The sequence below is a fragment of the Panthera tigris genome, chromosome D4, assembly GCF_018350195.1.
Source record: "Panthera tigris isolate Pti1 chromosome D4, P.tigris_Pti1_mat1.1, whole genome shotgun sequence".
Taxonomy (NCBI): domain Eukaryota; kingdom Metazoa; phylum Chordata; class Mammalia; order Carnivora; family Felidae; genus Panthera; species Panthera tigris.
The window spans coordinates 35,157,413-35,182,223 of NC_056672.1; the positions used below are offsets into that span (position 1 = coordinate 35,157,413).

At 34.6% G+C, this 24,811-nt stretch overlaps 1 long non-coding RNA gene across 3 annotated transcripts in view; it reads right to left on the minus strand.

Annotated features, from left to right (window-relative positions):
• Nucleotides 1-24,811, minus strand: part of LOC122233164 — a 580,276-nt gene that overhangs the window by 108,590 nt on the left and 446,875 nt on the right. For all 3 annotated transcript variants that reach the window (XR_006210649.1, XR_006210648.1, XR_006210650.1), the window contains one exon: nucleotides 20,788-20,859. This is a non-coding gene — a long non-coding RNA (uncharacterized LOC122233164). The remainder of the gene's footprint in view (nucleotides 1-20,787; nucleotides 20,860-24,811) is intronic.

Sequence of the window (24,811 nt, forward strand, 5' to 3'; positions counted from 1 at the left end):
GGATATTTTAACGTCATGAAAAATTTGCTGTAGAAATATATTTGATGGTGGAAAAATTGTTGACCATATGTTTCAACAGTGAAGTGATTTTTGAACAGTATGTATGATAGAATCTAAATTTTTTAAAGAAAAAAACATGAGTAAATTTTCTAGATAAGTATGCATTAAAAAACACATCAATAGATTCTATATTTTAGCTTTTGTGTGATGTCTACTTTCTTCTTTGAGCTATTCTGTTTCTTTAAAATTTTCTACTGTGATAGAATGAACTTTTGCAAATTAAAAACTACTAATTGTTATTTAAAATCTCATTTGTTTCCATTTTATTTTTGAAAAGTCCTTCTCACACATGGGAAACCACCTGATACCTGGAGACTGATTTTTGCTATTTAAGTGATTCATTCTATATATAGGAAATATCACCAGTCTCTCTCTCTCCTGCCATTATTCAATGTACTTTTCTATAGATCATTGCTAGTCTAGTTGGATTAATTGTTATTCGAGTCTTTTGTCTCCTTGTTGATTTTCTTCCGAGTTGTTTTATTAGTCATTAAAATTGTGGTATTGGCATCTTTATTAATATTGAATGGTTTATTTTCCCTTCAATTTTGTCATATTTTACTTAAGTAGTTTACTTTATGCATGTATTTCTGTTGTTAGGTGTATATATTTTATAGGTGCTATATTTTTTAAAACTAATTTTGACAATCAGCCTCCTTAGGTTGATTTTTTTTTATGTTTATTTATTTACTTTGAGAAAGAGAGAGAGAGAGAGAGAGAACGTGAGAGGGGGAGGGGCAGAGAGAGAGGGAGGGAGAATCTCAAGTAGGTTCCACACTGTCAGCACAGACCCTGAAGCTGGGGCTATATCTCACTAATTGTGAATTCCTACCTGACCCAAAATCAAGAATCAGACACTTGAGCGACCAAGCCACCCAGGCGCCTTAGTTGCTATGTTTTCTTAGTGGATCAATACCTTCCCCATTACAAAAACACTTCACAGATGAGGAAACTAAGACTCAGAGCAGCTAAGTAATTTTCCAAAGCTGTAATTCCAATTAAGGTGTTTAGTCTGCAAAAATCCATGTTATTTCGCCTTTTCCATTGACTTCCAAGAAGAAATTCTACATTTACTTTTTCATATTTCATTATGCAAACTGTTAATTGCACATACCAAGTCCAGTGGCCATAAATTATTGTATGTGAGTTTTGACTGGGAGAATTACTGATGTATTCAGACCTTTTTTCTCCCAAAAACTTAGGATCATAACAAGAAAATAGTATTTATTCTAGAAATAGTACACTAAATTACAACATTAAATTTTGTTTTCATTCACACAGTTTCACTACATTTCACTTCAAAAAAGCGAGAACAGCCTCAACATGTCTTAAATGACAAAAGGAATCTTACTTTATACAATGAGAAATGACACATGGAATAAGAAGAATGAAACAAAGAAGAGAAAAATTTGGATTTGGAGATATAACACACACACACATATACACATATACATATATATGTGTATATATATATATATATATATATATGTAAAACATGTATATAATCATATATTATATACATATCATCACTTTAGGGTGAATATATATATATATATATATATATATATATATACACACACACATTTTTTTAAAGATTTTAAGTAATCTCTATACCCAATGTGGGGCTTGAACTCACAACCCTGAAATCAAGAGTTGCATGCTCTAATGCTCTATCAACTGAGCCAGTCAGGTACCTCTGTAATAAATATATTTTTAATGTCCATTATAAATTATATGATGTGGGCTTATTTCCTAACAGTTTTTGCATCAATCTCTATTGTAACAAAAGACATCTAATGTGAGTAATGGCATAGTTCTGTCTTTTTAAAACATTTTTATCTATTTGTTTATTTTTGAGAGAGAGAGAGAGAGAGAGAGAGTGTGTGTGTGTGTGTGTGTGTGAGCTGGGGAGGGGCAGAGAGAGACATGCAGATTCCAAGGGAGACACAAAATCCGAAGCAGGCTCCAGGCTCCAAGCTGTCAGCACAGAGACCAATGCGGGGCTCAAACTCATGAACCACAAGATCATGACCTGAGCCAAAGTCGAACACAACTGACTGAGCCACCCAGGCACCCTAAGCATAGTTTCTATATTTAACTGTGCTTTTTTTTTCTTTTTTTCACTTCTAATTCAAGAGACCTGTTACTCTATCTTATGAGTATATTTTAAAAACGCTCCAGTTAGCACTTCACCTCATTGGATTGTTTGGGGTTGATTAAAATGTCTTGAGAGACGGGGTCTATAAACGGTAATGACCACACAAAGTTCACTAGAGCAGTCCTATTGTGGATAATACAGTCAAAGTAATTTTTGTAGACAAGTGCCTTGCTCACATGTATGGAACTCTCACTACCTACTTAAGCAGCTTTTCTATAATTTACTTTTATGGCTTTAAGTTTCAATTGGATTTTATGGGCTTAATGGCTTGGGAAATGATTATGGGTAACAATAATTGAGAATTGACCTTTCAGAGTTACCTGCTTTTTGATTGGCTTAGCTAGAAATGCCTCTAATTGAATTTGTTAGCAACAAAACCATGTGCACTAACAGCTGCTGACTTACATTTTATAATTATTGTTATTATGTTAGATAAATATTTAAATAGTTAAGAAAACCTTGATAGTAGAAGAAAGCAGCCCATAGTAACATAAAGTCAGTGTATCTATGTGAAAATATTTCACACTCAGACTAATCATGCTTCTTTGTGAAAGAAACCCTTTGGAAGCTGTTAAAAATAAAATTTCAATGAACTGACGATTGAATGCTAGGGTTGCATAGGCCATAGTAGAAGTATAGAGGTAATTTGATTTTTTATATGTATATTAAGAAGTAAAAGTCAATTGGAGCCACAACTCTAAAATGAGAATCCCTGTGAGATTTAACTTCTGTGCATGCAAAGCAGTTAATACAACGCTGGGTATTTTACATGTTGTAGGTGTTTCAAAACACAAAATTCTATGAGTTATGCACTACTATTATATACAATAGGCCATTTTGTTGATGCAAAACTGATACAGAGAAAAGTTAAATTTTTGCTCAAGTTCACACTTTCAGTAAGTACAAAAAGTTTGTTTTTTCCTCAGGAACCTGATTCTGGAGCCAGATATCTTCATTATAATCACACTCAAATACAACTGATACTCCATAATTGTAAGCTTTTTGTCTTGTTGCTACTTTCTACCAATAATAAGAAACTTAAGTTTTCAGAAGAGTGAACTTTCTAGAAGGAAAAAGAAGGCTCCACAGAAGAAGTAGTAGTAAAAAGCTTGATTTAAAGACAAGATATGATTTGGATAGGCAGATGAGAAAATGAAGAGCATTCTAGATAAGAGAGTGCATAGTGATGGAATGTTTGGAGGGAGAACTAAGCTTATCATACTTAGGAAAGATTGAGGAGACTGAAATTAGAAAAATACTATAGGGAGATATAGGAGATAAAGCTGAAGAGATGAGGCAAGCCCAGTGGATACAATGCCTTAAAAAGCTAGGCAGATTGTGGTAGTTTTGACTTGAGAGAAGACAGATGTCTGAGAACACTGACACGTGGTTAGTATTAATGGGATAAATTAATAAAAGGTTAACACTGTATTCAGATTTCAATAAAACTATTTAACCTTTTTTTGAATTTCAATTTCCTCATTTGTAAAATGATGAAATAATGTTTCTCAAAGAACTATTGTAAGCACTAGTGAAATAATATATAAAAACCACATAGTGGAGTGTTTCAAGTACGAAGGGATTTATTTGAGGCATCTACTAAAATTATTATCTTAACAGTAGATCTTATAGAATAAAAAGAGGAGGAGGAAGAGGACGAGGTGGAGAAAAGGAAGGGGGAAGCACAACAGAGGCCAGTAGGAGCTACCATTATGGTAGAATCTTATAAAATGTATGTCCTCTGGTGGGATTTAGAAACTGAGCAGATTTTATAATAAGATATCACAGAGTTCTTTTGAAACATTTCATCTTTGGGTTAGTACTAGGCAAAATTCAAAGTCCTATTATGCTGCTCCCAAGATCCCATACTACGTGTGTCTCATATACATCTCTCTAGTTGTCTTTTGACTGGTATTGCCCCTGATACATGTCAATCCCTTGAATCTGCATCTACTGTGTGAGGCACTAGGCTACAGTTATCTCTACCTACCTGTGTCTGTCCTTCTTCCTCAGAACTTGCTTGCATACTGTCAATCTGGCATGTGCAGTTGATATGGCTTAATGTAATCTGCCAACATGTGATGCAATATTGAGTGGTTTGTAAGTAAATGCTTTATTATAAATATTTTCTTCATTTTAACAAGTGTTAGAAAAAATGCTTATTTTGGTTAGTGATGCAAATTTATTTTGAAGCACACTTATTTATAAGTAATCCATTTATATCAAATGGATTTGAATAAAATAGAAATATATTGTCTAAATATATGTAAACAAATGATAGATGATAGATAGATAGATAGATGATAGATAGGCTCTTCCTTAGTAGAATGCCAAGTAATAAATACAAAGGAAATAATGGAGTTTAAATATCATCAGGAGAGGCTGCAAGTAGTGGGTGGAAGTTCGAGAAAGAACAGAAGTTTTTTTTTAATTCAACTCCCATTTTATTTTATTTTATTTTATTTTATTTTATTTTATTTATTTAGTAAGCTATATGCCCAACGTGGGGCCTGAGGTCAAGAGTCACATACTCTACCAACCAACCCATCCAGGTACCCCAAGAAAGAAGAGAATACTTACATAGTCTCAAAGAATCTCTCCACAAGGCACTTATTAATTATGAAAGAAACACTGTAATTGAAAAGTGGAGAAACCTGTAGACTGTTTCTAGGATGGTTGATTTTTTGGTTTATTTCTCATGCAAATAACATTGTTAGGGACGTTATGGAAACGCCTCCTACAGCACGTTTATAAGCGTTTCTTTAGGCTATTATTCCTAAAAAGGGGAATTGTGTGTCATGGGTTACACATACCTCTGGCCCAATGAGAAAATCTTCCTAAACCGATTGCTGCAACCTACATTCCCACCAGCAGCGTGTGAACCATTCCCATTGCTACACACTTTCACTGACAATTAGTAATGATGACAGATTTTTCAGTTTTCTCAATCTCGTTAGAACAGACTTATTTCTCATTATGTTTTGATCTGTATTTATCTTACTGCCAGCATATTTTCATATAGATATGAGGCATTCATTTGTGAAATTCCTGTTCATGACTTTGTCTATTTTTTTGTTGTTGTCTTGTACTTTTGCCTATCAATTTTCAGAAGCCTTTTTATTATACTGAATTCAGCCTCAAGTGTTGAAGATTGAAATCATAATCATTTTAATTTTGTCATTTGACGAGGTTAAAGATATATTTCTAACAATAAAAAATACTTCTTACATTATAAAAGGAAACATTTCATAATCAAATATTTCAAATACTGCTTCTACTAATTTGGACCTTTTCTTCTCTGCTTAAACAAACCACCAGCCTTGGTACAACACAGCCGCATTCCCAAGTTTAGGAACACATCCATATTGTTCGTTTTCACATTTATTATGCCATAAGAATATTTTTAGTAATAGGGGAACCAAAGTGACTCAATCAGTGAAGCGTCAGATCTTGATTTCAGCTTAGGGCATAATCTCGTGGTTCCTAAGATCGAGCCCCCACGTGGGCTCTGCACTGACAACACAGATTCTGCTTGGGATTCTCTCTCTTTCTCTCTCTCCCTTACCTGCTGTCCTCTCTCCCTCTTTCTGTCAAAATAAATAAATCACTTTTTTTTAAATGATATTCTCAGAAATAGATGTTAGTCACTTAATACAACTGGAAAATCCTGTTTTTGTTACCCTTATCCACTTATAAACCCCTTGTTTTATTTATTTTTTTTTTAATTTGTTTTCATGTTTATTTATTTTTGAGGCAGAGAAAGACAGAGCATGAGCAGGGGAGGAACAGAGAAAGAGAGAGACACAGGATCCGAAGCAGCCTCCAGGCTCTGAGCTGTCAGCACAGAACCCAACACAGGGCTCGAACTCACAAACTGTGAGATCATGACCTAGATGAAGTCGAACGCTTAACTGACTGAGCCACCCAGGCACCCCTAAACCCCTTGTTTTAAATGAACAATCTTAATCATCCTCTTTATCACAAATATTATCCCTTCTATGCAATTTTACTAGACTTATACACACCAAGGTGTTTTTTCTACACTCTGTAAACCACAGCAATTTGTTTATGCTTCTTCTATCAAGTGTGCTGGTTTCTCATGGAACAGCGACTAGACTTACACACACACACACACACACACACACACGCACACATGTCTGATACATCTGTCTCCCATTACACATTATGAAAATGTGAGATACTTAATCTTACAATGCTGCTTTCCAAATGTGGTCATTGGATTGAGAAAGTCTGCCAGGGGGTTCTAAAGAAAATATCAGGCATTAGAAAATCAGACCCTCACAGATAAGTCATCTTATGACCTTGAGGGAAATAAACTTGAATATGAAAGAAGTCCAGGGACTGAGGAAGGGAAAAGGACAAGAAGCAGTTTTCAAAATGTTTTATACTCACAGAATTAACCAAACCTAGAACTTTGTACCTCCTTACTTGATGTGTCTGATGGTAAACCCCTATTTTTTAAGGAAATTTTGGTCCCATATCTCTTACTTGTTTCTGATATGCTGCTCTCAAACATAGCATTCTAATTTATTGGCATGTGCAACTGATATGAATAAAATGTTTGTGGAATAAGGAATCACTCTGCTTCTCACACCTGGATGCTACTAATTTTTGCTAATATGACAAAAATATTGCTACCTGATTCAAAAGATAACTGGAGGAGAAATAAAGCCAAAGACACTTGTATTGCATAGGCCAAAACCACCATACATAAGTTTTACACACTGGGTATTGAATTTTAAACTATAGTTAGAATCATTAAACTAATTTATTACAGTTTATGTAGATTGGGCAGGAGTTAAGATTTATATTGGCTAAGCCTTATTTTAGCCACTAGAATGAATAAAATGCAATAAAATGGAGCCAAAAGCCAAATTCCATTTTAGAAAAAAATTTTTTCCATTAATTGTTTTCCAGTTCTCGATAATTCACTATCATAGAGCAGAAAGCCCATTGAACTGTATGGCTGTAATGAGTTGTTCCTGTAACATGTTTTATGCCTCAGTGTTAAAAGCCTCAAAAAAACCCTGATATTGGCTTCATATGAAGCTGTCCTTGAATGAAATTGTGTTTCATCTCAGAAAATAATATTGTACTAAAAGCATATACTTTGTCCAAATTAAAAGTTAAAGTAAAATAAAAATAATACATTTTACATATTTATACAGGAAAATTTTTTCATAGATTATTTTGTAAAGATTAATCAATAACAAATAGACCCTAAACAGATTTTCATAAGTCACTAAATGTATATATCACTGTTATGCTTAATTTAATTATGACTACTCATTATAAGTATACAGCAGATGATATACATGGTTCCGAAATTTTCTTCAGAGATCAGAAACCACAATATGTCAAAAGCTCTTCATCACTTCAAGAGTTTTGAATATCATCATAGAAGTCAATAATTAGACACTAGTCCTGTTAAAAGGAATATTCCCAAAAATCCCATCTCATGATTTCCATATAGAAACAAAGCCATATATTAACTAATTTCCAAGCTTCCTATAAACTGTCAGTAAAGGAGACACTAAGGCTCCATTGGGAAAGGAGTCTGGGCCTCTCCCGTTGTGCCACAGATGCACGTGCCTGTGTAATTGGGGTATCATACATTTTAAAATGAAGACTCTTGTTCTTCCTCAGGTGAAGGAAAACCAATTCTTATAATTTCTTCCATGAACTTGAAGAAATGAAAGCCCTACCTCTTTTAGCTAAATAAATCTGTTCTTACCTTCAAATATTTCACAAACCCTCAAACTTACCATTGTTCTTTTTGAATTCTGTCCAGTGTTCCCTCACATATTTTATTGTCAGAAGTCAAGTTGCACACATTTTTTTTCTGATAAAGTATGAGAGTTGCTACAGAATTATATAAAATCTATATTCTTCATCTTATTAAGTTCTAAGTTTGTTTTATTAGCTACTAACTCTCATATATTATATTGCATTGCAAGTAAGAGCCTAGTACAAATGCTTAAGTACCTACGTCCTGAAAACAAAACAAAACAAAATAAAACAAAACAAAACAAAACAAGCTTGAGAAAAAAAAAGAACTGTTCACTTAAGATAGGTAAAGACATTGTTTACATCCATAGTAGATATGCCAATGCTTATTCTTCATCAAAATATTACATTAGTTTCATGCTTCAAAATAATATTTTAAAATAATGATTGGGAATTATTTCAAATACACTTTTTTTTTTACAAAATGAGAACTTTAATTTGTAAACTTTAATTATTTTGATTTTAACTGAAAAGCATATTATTTATTTTTCAGTCAAGTGTACTTCCTATATTTTTATAGTGTTAACACTTGAACATTGTTAACATTGGACAATGTTAACAAATGTTAACAATGTCCAATGTTAACATTGAAATGTATGTTCAATCATTTCAAAAATGTATTTTCAGGGACTCCTGGCTGGTTCAGTCGGTAGGCCATGTGACTCTCAATCTTGAGGTTATGGATTCAAGCACCATGTTGAGTGTAAAGATTACTTAAAAATAAAATCTTTAAAAAAATGTATTTTCAAATATTTTATGAAAGTAAGATTTGAATTATCTCTGTCATGAAATGTGTTTGATGAAAGATAGCAAATATTTTAATAATATATAATTAAATTGTGATAAGCATTTGTCATGATTATTTAAAGTATTGTTCAAGTCCTGTGTTGGACATGGAGCCCACTAAAACAAGAAAACAACAAACAAACTAACTAACAAAAATAAAAACCAAAAGGAAAGGAAAGATTTTAGGGGTGTCTGGCTGGCTTGGTCAGTGGAGAATGTGAGTCTTAATCTTTGAGTCATGAGTTCAAGCCCCACATTGGTTGTAGAGATTACTAAAAAAATTAATAAGTTAAAAAATAAAACTATATATATATATATGTGTGTGTGTGTGGGTGGGTGTGTGTGTGTGTGTGTGTAATTACATAGTGGTTTTAAAATCCATTTCAGATTAAGTATGCAGAAGATTTTATAAATGGAATTTTGTATATTCTGGCTGCTACTCAACCAGGAAGGCAAGTTTTCCCCTCAAAAGGAGTTCTGTTTGTCATTTATTAGATTTGATTGCTCCATGTGATTGCCTAGTGCCTTGAGAAAATAACATCCCTTAGACTCTAAAACTTTTATGACTACAAATCTGCAATCCCTTTATTGTAATTACATAATTAACTCTCATAATGTCATACTTTTTAAAAAAAATGATATAATGCTATAGTATATTCACTACTGCAACCACAAGTCCCAATTCACTACTTCAAGAGTTTCATTACTGATCCACTCACTCATTTCCACTTTTCCCCAAGTCCTTATAGAAATTCTGATATTTTATGATTAAACAATTTCAGCTGAGAATAATAAATACCAAGATATGTATATTTAAACATAACCATAACCCAACCCATTTGACAGCCAGATTTGGGTTTTTTTGTTTGTTTGTGTTTGTTTGTTTTAATATGAAATTTATTGTAAAATTGGTTTCCATACAACACCCAGTGCTCATCCCAGCAGGTGCCCTCCTCAATGTCCATCACTCAGTTTCCCCTCCCTCCCACCCCCCATCAACCCTCAGTTTATTCTCAGTTTTTAAGAGTCTCTTATGGTTTGCCTCCTTCCCTCTCTTTGACAGCCAGATTTGAACTGGCTTACTAAATTTTCTGAAGAGTCAACATTGATCATGGGAGAATTCATATTTTTTTCAGAATTTCTTTAGCATCTAAGAGAGACTTAGAATAGATGTTTGGCTGTACACATTTCAAGTGGATTCAGTCTTTAGACAAATTTTAGATAATTTAAAATTTAGGTAACTTGGGGAGCCTGGGTGGCTCAGTCAGTTAAGTCTCTGACTTTGGTTCAGGTCATGATCTCACAGTTCATGGGTTCAAACCCCATACCAGACTCTGCATTGACAGCTCAGAGTCTAGAGCCTGCTTCGGATTCTGTCTCTCCCCCTCTCTCTGCCCCTCCCCTGCTTGTGGGCTCGCTCCTCTCTCTCTCTCTCTCTCTCTCTCTCTCTCTCTCAAAAATAAATAAACATTTAAAAAATAAAAAAATAAAAATAAAATAAAATAAAATAAAACAAAACTTAGGTAGCTTTTAAATCTCTCACCCACATTGAGAAAATAAGAAACTGAATGATATTTCAAAAAGATTTCCTTGGAAAAAGCTATTCTATGAGTTTCCCCCACTGACTTTTTACAAATCTGGGGTACAATCTACTAATACCACAACAACAGAGAGTGACCCTCAGGTAACTGTTAGGAGGGTAAATACCTTCTGGGGGGGGTTTAATACTTGCATTACAGTGGGGGGGGGCATTTTTAACATTCCCACTTGAGAAATACAAAGGGTGAGATAAAGATTCTGACAGAAAAGAGAACTGTAGGGCATGGACAGATCTCAAGAAAGAAAACTAGAGGTAAAATCTGATGCCTAAGGGCTGAAGAATGTTTTAACAATGAATGCCAGAAAAGTTTGCTACTTGCCTGATAGATACTGCTTTACAATATCTGAAAGATTGGTGGGGTCTTTGAAGAAACCACAGATAGACTGACAAGAAAAAAATCAGCTTTACTTTTTTTTAATGTGCATTTATTTATTTTAAGAGAAAGAAGTGGGGGGAAGGGACAGAGAGAGAAGGAGGGAGAGAAAATCTCAAGAAGGCTCCTCTCAGTCAGAGCAGAGCCTGATGCAGAGCTCCATCTCACAAACTGTGAGATCATGATCTGAACCAAAATCGAGAGTCAGGCACTTAATTGACTGAACCACTCTGGGGCCCTGAAAAAAATCAGTTTTAAATATCTGCCAGTTCAGGCCAGTATCATTTATCCAAGAACCTTACTGATCCCCCTACCTCTTCTCTCTCATCATGCCCCAAAACTAAGGATTTTGAAACTGTTTGGCAAACTGTAGTGAAAGGAATCAATTGTACGAGAACACAGAAGGGGAAAGAAATTGATCAACCAATCTTTCCTGAACTACTGGCCTGAAAATTGCTCAGACTGGCAAGGAAGAGAGGTCTTCACATTAATCCGGGAGACTAAACATGAACTGACACTGTTTTAAAGTTCTGAAGGGATTGTGGACATTTTTTACATCATAAAGTTACCAGAAAAAAAAAAAAAAAAAAAACACATGAAGTTACACAAAGAGCCCGCCTGAGTTTCTCAAAGGGCAGGGAAATAACTATCCTGACAGTGATTAACATAGACAATAGAACAAAAAGTAAAGTTGATTTTGTTTGTTTTTTCTCCCAATCTGTGATTAAGCTTTCAAACAGTATTCACAAGAATAAGGCTGCCTTCACAAGGGGGTGCTGTTTCATCAATATAGCAGCACTGTTAATTGCAAATACACAAGGTCTTAGCTCCTCATACTTTCAATTTACTCCTACCATGTGCAATATTATCTGTCCTGGTTTTGACACAACCACTGTGTGGTGGGTCTGCCTGGATTCCAGGTATATCACACATTTACAAGAACTGTTTCCTTAGAAAAAGGAAGTTGTGGTCTCATAAGCAAGGAAGACACTTGGTTTAATGTTATAAAATTCTTTAAAAGACATGAGAAGGATATGTAATTGCAACACACCACAAAACCTACAGTGCTTCTCAGGTGACAGAGAAATTACTCCAATCGATTTTAACATCCCATTAAGGCCAGCCAGCAAACCAGGGATGTATTATCTGCAACAATGAAGCATTCCTCTGGAGACTCAGCTTGGTAGAATAAATAAAAAGGGGTAATTCCTTCTATTAATTCAGTTCACTCTGGCCATTGATAGGAACAGAGTCTGATTCCTGAAAACTGACCCAGGGTGGGTGGATGAGCAGGAGGGAGGAGGGTCTACCATTAATAAATAGAAGTTGGACCATGATATGAATTATCAATTTTATTATATCTTACAGTAATCCCCCTATCCATGGGGGATATGTTTCTAGACCCACAGTGGGTGCCTTGAAACCATGAATAGTACCAAATCCTATATATATACAGTTTCTTCCTATACACACATATGTATGCTAAAGTTTAATTTATAAATTAGGCACAGTGAGAGATTAACAACAGTAACTAATAATACAATAGAACAAATATAATAAAAATTATAATAAAAGTTATGTGACTATGGTTTCTCTCTCTTTTATTGTACTGTACTCAACCTTCTTTTCAAGTGAGATGCTAAAGTGCCTATTTGATGAGATAAAGTGAGATTAATGATGCAGGCACTGTGATATAGTGTTAGGAAACTAGGGACCTTCTGACAATACTTCAGAAGAAGGATCATCTACTTCTGGATGACAGTTGGCCGCCAGCAACTGAAACCATGGGTAATGGGAAACATAGAAAGCAAAACCTATTATATATGCTAAGGGCAGCCAAAATTTCCTCTTCCAGTAATAAAAAAAAAAAGAAATATTGAGCAAACTGATAAAAACTTCCATTGTGATGTTCAAAACCACTGAGATAAAAATATAAGCATTAAATTTGGGGGGTAGAAAGAGATGGATGAGATATGACCATCTCCAACTTGTCAGGACAACAATTGCTAATTCACAAATATGTTTCAGTACATGGTGAAATGCACATATGAATCTTTCAAACAATATTTTTGGCCATGCTAAGTCTGTGTCCAAAAGTACTATAACAAAGATCAAAGATGGCGGTAGAGTAGGAAGACCCTAGACTCTTCTCATCCCATTCGTAACTATTAAATCATCCTAAATATCCAAGACTTACAGGCCTGAAGACTTACAGGACAAACTCTACAACTAAGCGAGAAGAGGCCACATCAAAGAAGGTAGGAAGTATGGAGATGTGGTTTAGGGAAAAAATGTATTACAGGTGCTGTGGAGGCGACGGAGCTGTACATGCAGAGGAGTGAGAGAGAGAGAGAGAGAGAGAAAGAGAGAGAGAGAGAAACACACAAGGGAATGTAAAAGAAGAATGTTTCCCCAAACCATTGGCTTGGAAAATGAGAGATACTGAATGTCTTAAGTTGATGCAACCAGCTGGGCTTATCACCTGGAGTTTTAAAGGTCAGCAGGCTTGGCTGGGATACAGCCCAGAGGGCACTTCACTGCTCCTGGAGAGAAGGCAAACAACCTTGGGGCAGATGGCCTGGAAACAGTGATCTGAAGAATGCCTGGAGCACATGGTGGGGAAATTATTCACTTGTCTCAGAGAGTATTCTTGGAGGCAATGTTCACAGAGTCACCTCTCTGGGAACAGAGGTGCTGGCCAGCACCTTTTCCCTTCCCTGCCCTTCAACATAAATGCAGAGACATGGCAGAAGGCAGCACAGCTGACTAACTTGCTTACACCAAGCCCTACCTCCCTGCATTCTGGCAGACTGCCCTTTTCAGCCAAGCTTGCCTCAGTCCCAGCGTGGTAGGCCCCTCACCCAAAAGACTGGCACAAACCCCTACCCACACCATGTCTCCCAATCAGAGTACTCTGGGGCTTCAGTTGTTGTGGAATTGGTGCCAGGTCTCAGTTCACAAGCAGACCAGAGCACACCTAGTTAAAACTTGCCACATTCAGGCAAGCCACCCAACACTCCCCACAGCAGGCAAGGAGAGCCTCTGCAGATGACTGGTCTGAAAGACAGAGCAGCCAAACCACAACAGAAGAGTGCATGCAGAAAATACTGGAGATATTCCCCAAAGCACCAGGCCCTGAACACTACATGTCCTCTTCTTCATAAAGCCATTTACTTTCAGGACCAGGAGACATACCGGTTTTTCTAACTCAGAGAAGAAGGCAGAGGCTTAGACAAAATGCCAATGAAAGAACAAGATAAGGCCACAGCCAAAAATATAGTGAAACAGACATGTAACAAGCCTAATGGAGAATTTAAAGCAACAATCATAAGAATGCTCACTCGGGTTTGAGAAAAGAATGGAAGACATCTGAAAGACCCTTATGACAGAGATAACAGAATTAAAAAAGAATGTCAGGTGAAGAATGCAATAAATAAGATTGGAAACAGGCTTAATGCAGTGAACAGCAGGCTAGAGGAAGCACAGGAACAAATTAGTGATCTAGAAGACAAAATAATGGAAAATAATGAAACTGAACGAAAGAGAGAAAGAAGAACTATGCAACACAATAGATTTAGGGAACTCAGTGACTACATCAAATGTAATAACGTTCATGTTATAGGAGTCCCAGAAGAAGAGAAGAAAACGGGGACAGAAAATTTTATTTCAAGAAATAATAACAGAAAACTTCCCTAATATGGGAAAGGAAATAGACATCCAGATCCAGGAGGCACAGAATACTTCCATCAAAATCAACAAAAGTAGGCCAACACCAAGACATATTGTAATTAAATTTGCAAAATATAGTGCTAAAGAAAAAAATCTTAAAAGCAGCAAGACAAAAGAAGTCAGTAACTTACAAGAAAAACTCATAAGGCCAGCAGGGGATTTTTCAACAGAAACTTTGCAAGCCAGAAAGGAGTGGCATGATATGTTCTACATGTTGAATTCATGTTCTACATGAATGAATGTTCTACAGTCAGTAATATTCAATCCATCATGGCTACCAATCAGAATAGAAGGAGAGATAAAAAGTTTTCCAGATAAAAACTAAAGGAGTTCATGACTACTAACCCAGATCTGCGAAAAATATTAAAGGGGATTATTTGAATGCAAAAACTGACAAAGACATGAAAAGATAAGAGAAAATCCCAGAAACAAGACAAAACAAGTAATAAAACTGCAATAAACACATTTCTATCGATAATTACTTTGAATGTAAATGGACCAAGGACTCTAATAAAAAGACATAGGTATCGGAATGGTTAAGACAAACAAACAAACAAACAAGACCCATCTATGTGCCATCTAAAAGAGACTCATTTTAGACCTAAAGACACATGCAGATTGAAAGTGTGGGGGTGGAGAAACATTCACCACACAAATGGATGTCAAAAGAAAGTCGGAGTAGCACTACTCATATAGGACAAACTAGACTTTTTTTGTTCTTGTAATTTTTTTAGCCTGCTTTGATATTAGGATAGTATTGGCCTCATGGAATGATTTTAAATGTGTTCCTTCTATTCCATTATTTGTAAGATTTTGATAAAGATTGTCTTTAAATATTTTTTTAAACATTTGGAAGAATTACCCAATGAAACCATGTGGCCTTGGGCTTTTATGTGCTGGAAAATTTTGATTCTTAACTTTCAGAGTTGTTATTGCTCTAAGAATATTTCCGATTTCTTGGATTCAAGATTCATGATTCAATTATGGTAAAATGCATTTTTAGGAATTATCTGGGTTTTTTTAAGTTATCTGATTTGTTAGTATATAATTGTTTATAGTAATCTGTTATCACACTATGTATTTCTGTGGTTATCTGTTGTATTGTTTTCTCCTCCATTTCTCATTTTGGTTTTTGAGTCTCTCTCTCTCTGTCTCTCTCCCTCTCTCTCTCTCTCTCCTTCCCTCCCTCCCTCTCTCATTTTTTCTTGTTATTGTAGTTAATGTTATTTTTAATAAATTTTTAATTAGCACTGCTAATTTTATTTTTTTATAAAAATGGGTCATAATTTCAGTGTTAAATTGTTTATTATGGTCTCTATTTTATTTATTTTTGATTTTTCTTTGTTATTTCCTTCCTTTACTAGATTTCAAGCAAGTTTCTTCTTTTTCTAGTTCCTTTGGGTGTAATATTGTTTATTTAAACCATTTTTTCTTAATACAAGCATTTAAAACATAAACTTCACTCTACCGTCAGCTTTTGTTGCATCCCATAGTTTTTGGAATATTGTGTTTTCCTTTGCTTTTGTTTTGAGACATATTTTGATTTACCATTTGGTTTCTTATTTAGTCCATTGCTTGTACAGTAGCAAATGTTTAATATTTACATTGTAAGTTTTCTAGCTTTTATTTTTGGTATTTAGTTCTGTACCATTGTGTTTGGAAAATCTACTTGGTTTGATTTCAGTCATCTTAAATATGTCATATTATATGTCTCTTTTTCTGTGATTTAACCGGGGGATTTTTCTTGTGTACTTAAAGAAAATGTGCATTCTATTTTTCTTGGATAGAATGTTTTATAAACATGGTTTATAAAACCATGGTTTTAGAACCATGTATTCTGAAGTATGCTTCAAGTAAAAATATGTTTTTGTTTAAACAAAAACAGTAACTTTAACTGACAGTACTCATTGAAATAAAGAATTTCAGAGGGGAGATAGGTGGGGTAATGGGTGAAACAGGTGAAGGGGATTAAGAATACACTTATCATGAAGAGTATTGAATGATGATGTATAGAATTGTTCAATCACTATACTGTACACCTGAAACTAATGTAACACTGTATATTAACTATACTGGAATTAAAAACTTAATTAAATAAAAAAGTGGCTAAGAATAAAACTACTAAAACATTAACACAAATGTGTGTCATATGTTCTATTCTATGGAAAAGGATTGGAGAGGGGTGCCTGGATGGCTCAGTCAGTTAAGTGTCTCACTTCAGCAGAGGGCATGATCTCACAATTTGTGACTTCAAGCCCTGCATCAGGCTGTGCTGACAGCTCAGAACCTGGAGCCTGCTTCGGATTCTGCGTGTGTGTCCCTCTCTGCCCCTCCCCTGCTCATGCTCTGTCTCTCTCTGTCTCTCAAAAAATGAATAAACTTTAAAAAAAATTTTTTTAAAGAAGGATTAGAGAAAAATACATATGTTAAATCACAACATGTGAAAGCAGTTATGTTAAATAACTCTTTTCTCACTGATATTATTACATAATGGAAATTTTTGAACATTAGAATTGATATGATTACAGGGAAATGATATAATGGCTCTACAAAGATATATGCATATGTATTACAGGCAAGAAATACTAAGGTATTAATGAAACAAAATTAAAGAGATTGGAGTTTATAGTAAAATACAATGAACTTAATGATAAAAAATTATGACATTAGCTCTTACTTAGGGATGAATTATCTTTTCTATTTGTTTTAGATTATGATGATCATTTTGTTTCTCTTTTTTAATGTTTACTTATTTAATTTGAGGGAAGGAGGCAGAGAGAGAGAGGGAGAGGGGGCTAGAGAGAGAGAGAGAGAGAGAGAGGAGAGAGACTGAAAGCAGTGGAGGGGCAGAGAGAGAGAAAAAGAGAGATCCCAAGTAGGCTCCATGTTCAGCCCAGAGCATGACGCAGGACTTGATCTCATGGCCTTGGAATTATGACCTGAGCCCAAATCAAGAGTCAGATACTTAACCGATTGAGCCACACAGTCTCAATTTCTCTCAATGAACTTAGTTTCCACTGGCGTTTCAAACTAGTTTTATGATACACATTATGCTTTTTCTTACTGCCAGTGACATTCTTCATTTGCCCAGAGGTAGAATTAATAAGACATCATGGATGATATAATACAAGAGGTGAAAGAGGAATCCAAGATACTTCCCAGGTTTCTTTTTGGGAAACTGGGTAGATGGTACTTCAGAGAAACAGGAAAGAAAAAAAAAATAAGCTTGTGGGAACTGTGAGTTCAATTTTAATATACTGAAAGTTGAGAAGCTTAATGTGCTATCAAATAGATATGCTGATATGATTCTAAGGAATTAGATCTTAAGAGAACATATTGATTAGGGTGTCACTAGAAATAAATGATCTCTGAAGCTACAAGAGTAGATGAGTTCAAGCATGAAAGGTACAGACTGAAAGGAGAGGAAACATAAGTCATTGAGTTAACATTAACCCTTGAAAGGGATATCTGGGAAAAGGGAAGACTTACAGCAAAGAAAAGGGTTAATAAGGGCTTAGTGATAGGTAAAGAAGGAAGGGAGTCACCATGGGAAGTCTACCCAATTATAAAAATACCAACTGGGGAAATCTTGACAGTTTGAGCCTTAAAGGACAGTTCCTATGCCTTAAAGGATGCACATAGTTTATTCAATAAAGAGACAAACTAACCACCTTGTTAGAATCACACCCCACCTCATCCTCACACTTGGATTCTATGGTTTATGATTTTTCACTAGCAATTTTGAGTACAGAACTGCTTAAAACATCACCTGTGTTGTGGGAGGGTAGCAAATTAACCTCTTTTTTCCCACTTTTTTCTCAACATCTAACAACTCAGACACCTTTTTGAAGGGATTGGCTGCTCAGAACACAGAACAGGAAAAATTCAATCCAAAGTGAAACAGCAAAACTGATTGCTGTGCTTTCTTTCTTTTTCTCTAGATCAAGTCATAAAGAAATACTAGAGCCCAAGTGTAGTGAACCTAAGGCCAGGTAATGAGTTGTTTTTTGTGTTTTTTTGGGAGGGTTCTTTCGCTTGTTTGTTTTAGACAAGATAGATTACATGTACTATGACTAGGTAAGATAGAAGATCCCCAAAATATCTGTAAGTTTAAAGGAATTCTCTACCACCTGAGAGTCCTGTGAAGAAAGCCATAATTGGTAAGTGTCATTAAGGATTTACTGAGTTTTGTCAGACAAGTCTCATTTTATTTCTTATTGTTTTTATTTTTTATGAGCATTTTTAAACCAATAGATAAATGGAATGAAGTGGGTACAATAGATCCATATTTCAGTAAGGTGTCTGATAATGAGATTTTCGAAGATAAGAGGTAGAGAGTTGGTTCCTGGATAACAGAGCATCTAAATGGATTCTTTAACTGGTTCTGCAGTGTTAGGCTCTTAAATTAGAAGAGGGCTCAAGTAAGTGGAATCAGCAATTATGAAGACTTTGCTATTGAAGATTTAATGAAAGTTGCCTTGTCTGGTTAATCTTGGATTTGTCATTAACTGTCATACCATGTCCCTGCCTGGCTTCAGATTTGAACTGAGATTTGACTCCAGTTAAATGTGAGCTCCTTTTGTAAGGATAGGGGTGGGAAGCTCTTGGTTTATATTCAACAATCAAAGGAAATTAACTTGAGGTACTGTGAAAAACAACTCTTATGGGGTTGTTGGTTCATATATGGAGAAATAATAAGGATTAAATGATTTCACTCTAACCATTTAATCCTCCCCTCATCTCTTCATAGTATGATACCTGATGGCTCACCACTGAGGACCTTATTGAGAAAAAAAAAATGGCAAGCCTATGTGTAACTAAGGAATTCTATCATACAGTGACAATAAGTGGTGTGAATCTATTTTTGCCAAGATATCAACTTGACAAGATATCTTTTGAGGTATTCCATACGACACAAGGTATCCCTCCTAACTATTTATTTGGCTATTTGATTCCCTATAACAGACCCTCTGAGTTATTTTACTCCTTATGCTTACCAGAAAAGGAATACTCAGATAAGATCATTGGCTGTGACTCTAAGCCACCCCAAAATCTTGAGCCAGCCAGTCCTATCTAAATCATCCACATGCACACACACACATTTGTGTATATAAATGTATAAACACACTCACTGACTTGCAGTATACCATGTATCTATACAAAATCATGCTTAAAATGAGGTTTTTTAGAATCTTTGAGTACCCAGTATAACTTCTAGGAGTATACAGAAATAGGAAAACGCAAAGGATTTCTAGAGAGACAATATATAATATACATAGAGAGAATACTTACATTGTCATTGTATCTTTTAAAACTTTATTTTAGGAGCATTTCATATTTTTACCATTATTTGTATTTCTAAAGATAGCAATAAATTAATGTAATTTACAAATAATGTGCCTATTTTGGAGTGTATATTTAATATTTTTAATTTATGGATTGTTTCATCAAAAACATTTGAAGGTCATAGCTACAAAGCATGTGAGGACATGAGAAATACCTCAAAAACTGAAGTTTAGACAAATTGGAAAAGTTCAGATTAATTAATTTTGACCTAAACATAGCACATAAATTTAAACCTAAGTATAACATATGAAATAAAGTTTGATATTTTAAGGAATGGGTGAGTGTGAGTGTGTGTGTGTGTGTGTGTGTGTGTGTGCGCGCGCGCGCGCACGCGTGTTTGCGCAAGATAGAGAAAGAAAAAAAACTTAGTTGGATAATTGAGGTGAGGGTTGTTCAGAAACATGATATTAGGATACATTAATGCCATTTATAGGTAGAAAACAATAATAATAAATTGAAACAAAAACATGTATTTGATTTTATGGCATAAAATACATAAGAATTATTTAACTTTAAAATTGAATTTCAACATGCAAAATAACTATTATGTATTACCAAAATTGATAGAATTTATTAGCTTTTATTTGCAGCCTCAGACTTATTCATGGATGCTCATTCAACTACTGCTTGTGGGTCATGCTGTAAATTAACAAAATATATATAAGTAATACCACCACAATTAGAGACTAAAAAACTACTAGTGTGCATTCTGTATATAATTTTAATTTTACAACTACAGGCTTTAATAGTACTCCTATTAGTAGATTGGTTAAAAATAAAACCCAATCCTGATGTTACAAATTCTGTTTGAAAAGAAGTCTTTATTTACCCAGGCAATGATGTTAGCATGACTTTAGTCCTCCTTGTTCTGCATTACAATCAAGTCAAACAGGTTTAAAAAGAGCTATTCCAATGAGTGTGACTTACCAATGTATAGCCTTTCCCTACAGGATGATTAATGGCTGGAGGATGAAAAGTGTCAAACCCCTCAGGATTTCCCTAAAAGGAAAAAAAAGGGGGGGGGGGAGGAGGAACACATTGTGAATTCACATTTTTTGGTAGCTATTAGATGCTATATCTAAGTCAGCTGATGAGATGAAAAAGGAGAGCAATAATAGACAATTGATAGATTAATAAAATTGACTAATTAATGCTAAATAATAATGCCATCAAAAGGGTTGCTTTAATATAAAGTATTATAACCATCACATTTAAAGAATGAATACGATTCTTAAATATTTCTCTGATATAAAATTTCATGCTAAAAGATATTAATTTGATTAACCACAAACCCATTTTCTTTTCTTAAAAGACAACTTACCTTATTAAAACATAATATGATCTTCATATATATATATATATATATATATACTTATATATATATATATAATCTTTAAATCTTTTTTCTCTCTCATGTTGCATAAAAAATGAACCACTCACAACTTTTTTCTATTATATTACTCATTATTCAGATATGTTTTCTCATAGATTCCGAAAGCACCGCTTATCAAATTATGCTTATTATCTATAAAACTGTTATCCCACATCCAAGAGACTGTTGTACTCTAGAAAAGTTCACAATTTTCAAATTAACAGCACAGTACTAAACATAAAATATTTGAGGTCATAACTAATGTACATCAAAAACTTTTAATGTATCAGGATAGAAAATACACAAGTGAATAGCTGAATATTTACCAGATAATCACAGCTCAAAGAAAAATCACATACAATTAAATAGTTAAGTTAAAATTACACATTTAACAACATAGAATTGATCAGTAACAAAGATCAGTGATTCCATGAACTATTTAATGATTATCTGGTCATTTGCTCCTGAGATCTGAGGAGAAATCTGCAAAATTTCTGCCATTTACTGTCCACAGAAAAGTGAGCTTTAAGGGCACCTTGGGGGAGATGCAGAGAGAGAGAGGGAGAGAGAGAGAAACCCAAGCAAGCTCTGCACTGTCAGTGTGGAACCTGACCCTGGGCTTGATCTCACAAACAGTGAGATCATTACCTAAGCTGATATCAAGAGTCAGATCCTTAACCAACTGAGCCACCCGGGTGCCTCCATCATTCATGCCTTCTAAACCAAAATCTAAACACCTAATCTATGGAGCCATAATTTATTTTGCATTCATAGGCTTGTTCCAATTCTAATATCTACTTCATCACACATTTTTACATATATGCCTTCTTTCCTCAACTACGTTTTAGATCACTGGAACTGAAGTCATGCTCTATACTTCTGTATGTATTCAGAAAGTCAGAATATAGTAGAATTCTAGCTACTTAGATGGGAAAATACATACATGTTTTCATTACTTAGTTAATTGGTGAGTCTTGCTACTACACACTATATATGCAATGATTAGTGTGAAAAACTCCATTGAGTGACTGCTAGTCTGTCCAATTTAACAAATAGTTCTTGTTCAAGACTGATAGAAAATTGTATCAGAACTAATTTTTTCTACTTGCTTTCAATGGGTACTGTTAAAAGCTTATAAGATATTGCTATAACCTTTTGCTAAACTTCTGAACAATGTAGGGTCTACAGAACCTAAGCAAAATAACATTGAGTAGTTACCATGTGCCAGAAGACTTGTATGCACATTACATTGACCATTTCTTTTCATGATCAAATGCAAAGTAAGAAGGAAGAAACTACTGTTGATTCCCTTTATTTTGGAACGTGAAGCAGAGAAATTTTGAGTTACTTCCCCAAAGCCTGCCAGTCTGTAAGTGGTCAAGATGGGATTTAAATGCAGGCAGTCGGATTCAGAGCCTTCCATTCTAACTTCAATAATATGCTACCTGCGTCTACAATTCACACATGCTAGATAAAGGGGAAGAGAATGCCAGGAGGAAAGAATGAGAAAGATAGTTTATATATTGTCAAAATGTGAAACTGACATTTTTCAAAAATCAGTAGCAATTCCTAAAGGATTGTACTGTTCATACCCCTTCCCCAATATACCCCAGGCAGTCTTAGAGTAAATTAGTTCATGAAAATGTGCCAAAAAGTTATAAACCTTTTGTCTAGATGTAGGAATATATTTAGGAGTTTAGGAAAAAGAAATGAAATTTCTTAAATAGTTACATGGGCACTAAACATTTCTAACACTTTTTTTGTAAGATATTAGAATTCAAATTGTGCCATTTAATTTTAACATTTAAAATAGCTTTTAATTTGATTTGTACCTTTACCTCTCTGTTCTTGAACATTTTAACCATTTTTATATTTCCATTAACAGATACAGAATGTGTGAGACCTGCATATAATTTTGAGCTTTTAGTGCTACAAACTTCACATTTCCCTAAAGAAGCCCTTTCCACTAAAGTATGCACATTTCATAGAATAAAGCAATATTTAATAATGGTGGTATTCAAAATTATGCAAGAGGATACTCTAACCCTTTCTTTCTAAAAGCTAATTCACAAGTTATTATAAGTCTTATAAAAACATTTTCTTGAGATTTATAGTATGCACTTAACTTTGAAGTAGATATCTTTGACAGAATCCTCCCCGTTTAAAGGTTAGGAAAAATGTGTCACAAGCATGTTGAATCACTGCCCAATGTTACTCAAGTTATTCTTAGAAGAGCTTGGGTTTTTCCTTTGCTCTTTGATATTGGGTTTCCTATTGTTTCTTTTTGCTGTGTTTCTTTTGTGTTGTATTGTTATCATTTTCTGACACTTCATTGTTTGCTTTTAATTTTCACAGAAAAAGTGAATAATAGACTCAAAAACACACACTCCAGATCAAATATGTTGTTTAAAACACATGCTGTTTGTGTTTAGACCCATTATTTACATGGCTTTTTACATAATTTACAAAAGATCTGACATTATAAATTTGAAGCTAATTTACCATTCCTTGTATGCACTAATCATTTTTAAAAATTCCCTGACCATGGATGTTGCAAATTAAATCCTATCCCATAGTCACTGATTTTAAATATTAGAACACTAAAGCAGCTTTTAAAATATGTTATAAACACCAGTAGTTAAGGAGATAATATTGGAAAGGGGAAAATTTATAAAGTATACTTTCTGTTCTATAATAAATTATAGAAAAGAGGGAATTTCTGAGGGTCATAAAGGTAGACAGTAATAGGAAAAAAGTCAAAATTTTAAAGAGTATGTATACTTATTTTAAAAGTTGTTTAGTATCTGGTATAATTCTGTGAACAGATATTAAAGATACATTCCCTAATAAAATATATGTGTAATGAAAAGATGAATATAAGATAATGCTTTCATAAAAGATTGTAAAATATAATCCTGTAAGCAACTGGCCTCAATCCACAGGTAAAGCTAAAACCAACTCTGTATTTCACTGAAATTCTTTCTTACAATTGCTCCTTATTATTCAACCTCCACTCCTTCCTCTAAATCATTTCTTCAGCATAACTATAAAGTTCCTGCCTCTGACCCTTCCCCTAGTCTATATCAGTCTCGTCCCCTCTTCCTGCTTCCATTTCTGGGTTGGCCTCAGGTCAACATCTTCATACACCCAATAACTAAAACCCTACTAGTCTTCCTGCATTTTCACTATCTTGCTAATTGAAAACTCTAGACCAGCCCAACAGTCCTTTTCCTCCATTCAATATCTTCTTTTTTGCAACCCTGACAATCTGAGTTCCTTATTAATAAAACTCATAATTAATGGCTTCTTTATTTTTTTTTAATTTTTAATGTTTATTTATTTTTAAGAGAAAGAGATAGAGTGCAAGAGGGGGAGGCGCAGAGAGGGAAAGAGAATCTGAAGCAAGGCTCCAGGCTCCTAGGTATCAGCGCAGAGCCCCATGCTGGGCTCCAACCGGCAAACCGCGAGATCAGGACCTGAGCCAAAGTCAGATGCTCAACCAACTGAGCCACTCAGGTGTCCCTGTGGCTTCTTTATTAATAATAGTAATCTATTTTGTCTACAAACTTGGGTTGGAAA